This window comes from Vidua chalybeata, chromosome 4 (assembly GCF_026979565.1).
Source record: "Vidua chalybeata isolate OUT-0048 chromosome 4, bVidCha1 merged haplotype, whole genome shotgun sequence".
Classification (NCBI taxonomy): Eukaryota; Metazoa; Chordata; class Aves; order Passeriformes; family Viduidae; genus Vidua; species Vidua chalybeata.
Window position 1 is genome coordinate 64,350,807 of NC_071533.1, and position 6,600 is coordinate 64,357,406.

Consider the following 6,600-nt stretch of genomic DNA (forward strand, 5'->3'; position numbering starts at 1 on the left):
CAGATTATGTGTTCATCATCCAGCAGGTAGAGGTAGCCCGACAGTGGGGAAAGTCCCTTGTGAACCACAGTCATGGGACAGTGAATCAAAGTGCTGCGTGGTGCTGCTCCAGGCTGAACGGCCACTTGGTGGACAGGTGATACAGAGAGCACACATGCAGATTTTGAAGGTTGCTCCTAACTATCAAATTCACCAGAGTTGCAGGAGCAACTGAAACTGATAATGCTGACTTTCTCTTGCAGGTTTAGCTCAGGTGGAATTATGCTCAAGGCAGTAGTTTGCACCTGGGTGCTGCTGCCTTGGGTTGAAGGCTTACCAAGGTGTTTTCTCCCCTGACTGATGCCCTCTGCAGCAGTGTGGCTGTCACCCAGCCTTGAAAAGACCAGCGATGCCCCAGATCTCGCTGGTGGAGGGTAAGGTGATCTGTCTGTTATCTGTGTACACCTGCAGCCCATCAGAAGCAGAAGATTAGCAAATTGGTTGTTGCAGTCATTCTTAAATCTTGCAGATCCAGCTACCTGTCTATGCAAGCCCTACAGATATGGCACAGGAGCACAGCAAGGCCATGGCCTCCCAGGAGCCTCCCAGGAACCTTCCTGTACAGGAGACATCCAAAAGATCATCAGTAGCTCCCTATCAGGTACCCATTGTATCTTTTCTTTCACACCTCTTTTCACTCCTACCCTGAGATCATGGCCTCTGGCTCACCCTCCACTTCCAAACACATCTCTGTTTTCACCCCACCAGTTTCTGACTCCTCCTTCTTTGTACCCCTTGACCAAATGCTTTGGCCCCAGGTGTGTGAAGTAAATGGACCAAGCTGGCTATGCCCATGGGCTTCACCAAATCTTATTCTGGCTTTAAAGCCTCCTAAAACTTCTGTCACCCTTTAGGTGTTCAGTACCCCACCCACAACAACTGTGGTTCTCCTGACCACCTTGACCTCCTCCTCTAAGGGAGTCACCACAGTCCCATGAGGCTTGAATGCAGTCCAACACTGTCTTGCAGCTACACACACAGGAGGAGAACAGTCAGTATTTATTGGCAATACTGAGTTCCGGTCCATTATGCATGGCACTGCCCCACAGGAAAAAATCAGATTTTGCACCTGCAGAGCTAAGAAAAGGGCTCATAGATTAGGTCTTTGTTCTTCTACAGCACAAACTTTGCAAGGAGACTGCTCACACTGGCAGCATTGCAGGATCAAAGCTGATTCTGGGAAACTATTTAGAAAGTGATGGGTCTGTAACATAACCAATGGCAAAATGAAGGAGAGGAGCCTGGCAGGATTAAAGTATTTTTACATGGCTCAATCTCCAGAATCCCAGCCCTGGCAGTGGTGCCATTACTGTTCTCCAGGGATCTTCTCTCTCCTGCAGCCCAACCAGACTGTGATTCATTTTGCACTGAGCAAAAAAAAAATCAAAATCCGAAGCCCTCTGTTTTGCACATTTGCCACACAAACACTGTTTGCAAAGACCAGTGGGCACTTGCACACCCACCATGGGCTCTGTTAGCACCTGAAACCATCTCCTAACAGGATGCTCCAGGGAAGGAGGGGTAAGGAGACATAATCCCAAAATGAAGTCATGCAAGGAAATGGTTATGTTTTTTTTCCTTTTACATAAGGAGCTGCTGCAGTGCTGCTGAGAAATAGATATCCAACAGCCAGCCGCAGGCAGTGTGAGATGACAGATACATGTTTAAATAATGTCTTTATTCCAGTTCAGCTGAAAAAATAATTATTGAATTTGGGTCTTAAGCCAAGAAGTACCTTTGTATCTGAGAGCTCATTGATTAAAACAACTTGTGCTTTCAGCTGGGTTCTAAGAGAGATACTACATTACTCCTCACACAGAGTATTAAAATAATATCTGTACTTGGGAGGACAGAGGAATTTAGAGAGTGCTCTCAGTGTTTCTTTAGATTTGAAGAATTTCACCCAGCCTAGAGAAGCTTCTACTTTTAAACTCAGGGATTTCTGCTAGAACAGGAAGTCTCTCTTGCATTGTTACCCAGCAAAACGAGCTCTGGATTATATTTAGCTCCATTCATTCAGCACAATGAAAAGTAAGACTCCAGCCAATTTCCTTAAGCAAGTTTATTAATAAGCACTAGTTATTTGGTGGCTGGTCATTTCTAGGTGGCTGGGGGACATGACATGCAACAAAACTTCCCTCCCTCCTCTGAACAAGGTTCCTAGTGGAGTAGACAACTTGAAGCACTTTATAACCTGTGCTGAGTACCTGTGCAAGCCTGACAGCCTGAACATTGTCCTAGGTACACCTTCCAGCCCTGCCCTGGTCACTCTTGCTTGGCTCATGCTTCACATCAAAGCCAGTTGAGCAGCTTTTAAGCTTGAGCTAAATAACCTTTCAGGGGCTCCTGACTACAGGCTTGAGGCAGCTGTGTGTGAGACCACCGACCACCATGGCTGCAGCTGCTGAGCTGGAGGAAGCCACGCTCACTGCAGGTACAGCAATCACAACAAAGACTCCCAGCACAGGGGAGCACGTGCTGCAGTCACACACAAGTTGGCAGCCAGTGGCCTGCCCATAAATTTGGGTTTCATACATTGCTTTCTGTGCATCTAAACACATTTTGCTAGGGGTGTGTCCCTGCTGAGGGCTAGAAAACAACTTGAAGTGTTTTAAAACTTGACAAACTTCATGACCTTAAACTTTTCATCTGTATTGTTTGCTCTCACTTGATCTCAAAGTATCTGTCGTGTGATTAGGGTGGGCTGAGCTCAAATTATCTCCTGCCTGTTCTCAATTTAGGTGATGTGACTTGAAGTTCGGGCTTGCCCTAAAGGAGTGAGGTCCTTACCATCCCACCTCCATTTGCAATCATCAGGGGAGAGGTTTGGAGCTGAGTGTACCTGTAACACTTCCAGTAGTGGGATATACTTCCCTTGAGGTCTCAAGCAAAATTCAGGCTACATAGTGCCTTAGCTTTGCTTGGTCAGGAAAAACTAGTTGCTTTCCTCCTACTGTGGGTGCTGGTGGAGGAATGGGTGGAGGTGATCTCTGTGCTTCTGCAAAAGCAAAATACAGCAATCTGCGGCTGTCTCCTCCAGGTCTAGAGCCATGGTAGGATGCATTCACAGGCTATGGGTGAAAGGGATGAGAAGACCCAGGAAGCATCATGTGTTAACCACAAACCATCACTGTTGGGGGGCAAATATAAAGGAAGGAGCATTGCTAGTCTAACTATTCCCTGCTGACTAGAGATATCCATGTACAAGAAAACAATTCTCTGCTACTCTGGAACTCAAATACCAGTCCTGGGAGGGTGGTGGTCAGCATGGTCATGGGTCCTTTACTGGAACAGCTGAGCCAGTTGTTCCCTCAGTGCTCACCTTGCCTCTCTCAGTGCCCATCATGTCAGCAGTCATGGCACTGAGACTTCCCAAAGCTCAGCAGTTTGCACCTTTTTGCCTGCAAACTCTGGCATCACTGCAAAGCATGTGTTTCAGCCCAATCTGAAAGATTTCAGCCAAAAGGACTTAATTTTTTCCTAAGAACAGTCAAGACTTTGTGCCATCAGAGCATGGCACCTTCAAAACAGGTACAAAGGAGGTAGGTAAGGCCACCTAAGCCAGCTAAACCTATATTAGCAAGTTATAAAAGTAATAAAATGTTAAACCACAGAATTTCTTCAAATTCTAGCCATTTTTATGTGTATGGTTGGCAGCGCTGTGTTATTCCTGCCAAGCACTCAATTAGCACTTGAGTTAATAAGATGTTTTAATGGCTGTTAAATTAATCTCTGACATTAAACAGAAATCTCTGAAATTAAACTCTGACACTGCTTTCCAGTGTTTCCCAAGGAAAGATATTCTTTCAAACCAGTTCCTATGTTATCGTTGCCACTAATTATTTGTGTTTATTCTCTTTACTACGCTTATTTGATTTCATTTGAAATTAGACGCAGTGATAAGGGGATGTGATTTGGTGTTTTTCTCCAATGGCCTGAATAGATGAGGATTAGAGCTCCAGAGCTCTGAGAAAATGAGTCTTCATAAGCATTTGTTCAAATAGAAATACAGAGCCTTTTTTAGGACCATCACAGCCCCTTTGATTTGCTCTTGCAAGTTTGTTCACAGAAAGCTTTGCCAAAAAATTCAATATTGCTAAGAGAGATGAAAACATGTACTAGCCCAGGAATACCTATAAAAATTTTTGGGTTGACCTGTGCCATGACTGTTTTTTTGTTTTTTTGGGTTTTTTTTTTGTGTGGTCTGACAGTGATGCAGGCACGAAAACACACAATATTTTGGGGGTTAGCTTATCCGCCACTTAAAACAGCTAATGTACTATAAATAGAAGGACAACATCAAGTGAAAGCAATAGGCAGTATATCCCAAAAACCCAGAGACTTAGAATTGTTTCATCCTGAAAAATTAAAAGAACAAAAGAAAACACAATCATAGGCAGTTGACAGCTCTGCTCTGGCTGGAGCACTGAGAATGATGTTCTTCCAACCCAGCTGGGAGTGGGATTGCTACATGGTTGGGTTTCGTAGGTCTTAGTCTGTGATATCTCCCTGGCTTCATTCAAACTGATGCTTCTGCTGTGAGTGGAATAGCCTAGGGCTGGAGCTGTGCTGAGAGAAATGAAAAGCTTTCAAAAATTATGTCATGTGCTGAATGTGCCAGCCTGTCGTGTAATAATAGCTAAAACTTTCTGTAATTAAAACAAGTAGCTAGTTATGGTGTCTGACTATGATCAAAGCTCTTTTGTCTGCTTTGGCAGTTGGCACATGTGAAAGATTTTGGCCTACATGGAAAATACTGTTGTGGCTTTTCTCTTAGTTTTAAATGGCAAGACGCATACATCTTGGATTATCCCTAAACTGAAAGAAAACAGTAACGGGAAACACCAGAGTGTGCATGACGTAAAATGTCTACGATTTCTGGCAGAAGCAGCTCCTGCACCCAGCCATGGTGCCTTTGGAATGCTTGACCCATTGCTGTGATGTAAATGGTCAAAAAATGTAATTTTACGTTTCTGCAGAGATGGGAACAGAGCTCTTGAGAACATTCCCAAATATTCTGCACTACCTTTTGAAATAGGAGTTGCTTTTGCATAACAAATATTTGTCTGAATTGTGACAAACCAGTTGTCTCCCATTCAAGGTTTTTTGTTTTCATTACTCGATTGTAGTTGTTTTGAGACATTTTACGGATAAAAGGTACCTTTCAGTTCACAAGAGAAACCATCATTATTTTTCCATATTCATATCTGGTATCTTTATTATAAAAAATGGCCTTAATGAGTAAATCAAGTAAACTGGTTTTGCTCTCAAATTCCTCTTCATCTTGAAAAAAAAAAGCCCAACCAAACTAGAATTCTTTTTACAGAATTCCAGAATTCCTTTTGAATCTCTAAAAATATCTACTACTGCTTAGAAAGTCTCTGGGAGGATAAATATGAAGTAGTTTTACAAAAAAGAACACAGATGTGAACTGATTGGTTGAAGAACGTCAGCCAATAATAGACTGTTTTAAACATTATATTAAGCAACAAAACATCATCTGAGGGATGGGTAAAGCAGAGTATTTCTGAGTATCTGGATTTTTTAAATATCTTCTCCTGAAGTTCTGAGGTAGGTTTGGTGAAGATTTGCTTTTCCCACATCATGCGGGTGATTCCTGTAGTTTCAAATTATGTCCTGTGAATGCAGTGGGCCAAAGATGAATATTTCCCTAAATTCAGCTGTGTTTGATGTGGATTGTCTTCTTATCTTGGTCATGGCTGAATGAATTGGTTTTACCTCCAAGTGTGACTCTGCAAGCAAGTGTGTCCAAACCCTGCTGCTGGCTGACCTGTGATTTTTCCACCTTTGCTGCTTTTCAGAGGTGACAGGAAATCATCATTACTTCTTATTTGGGTATTTGGCCAATAAACTGATTTTCAGTCATCTTGCACCACCTCTGCTTCAGAGGGCAGGACTTCGCTGTGAAGGCTCACAGTCCACCTCTTCAGGCTGTGTGGTCCTTGGAGCAGCTCACACTCCATGGCTGGTGCTTTTGGACTAGACTGCAGAGCATGCAGGACCCACTAGTCCCTGCTGCCAAATCCTGCTGGCCTCTGTGAGGATCTCCAGCAGTTTGTATCTCGGTGGTGCCCCACATCAGACTGCACCTTCTCTGCTTGTAATCTTGTACTATCTACAGAATGACCCATTTTCATCTCCTCTTGGGTGTGTGACAATTGCTCTTCTGGTATATGAGGAGGACATGCTTCACAAGCACAGGGAGTCACCCAGGATGCTCATGTGGGCATTTCAGTAGCACAAGATCTGTGGTCAGTACAGAAACAAACCTTCAGCTCAAACATGCTGAACCGCAGCACCGTGCAGGCTGCAGGCAAAGGTGTCATTAACATATCCAGGGATGTTGCCTCCAGGTGACTACGGACAGTATTACCATCATGTGCAATCACAGGCAATGTGCTGTGACATTCCCTCATCCCTGACTGGAAGCTGTTGACCTATGGAGCTTTCCTATTAGATTAATTTATTCACAGCTCACCTTCAGTGAATGCTTTTAATTGACAACCTGACTGATATACCTCTCACGGAAGATGAACACTG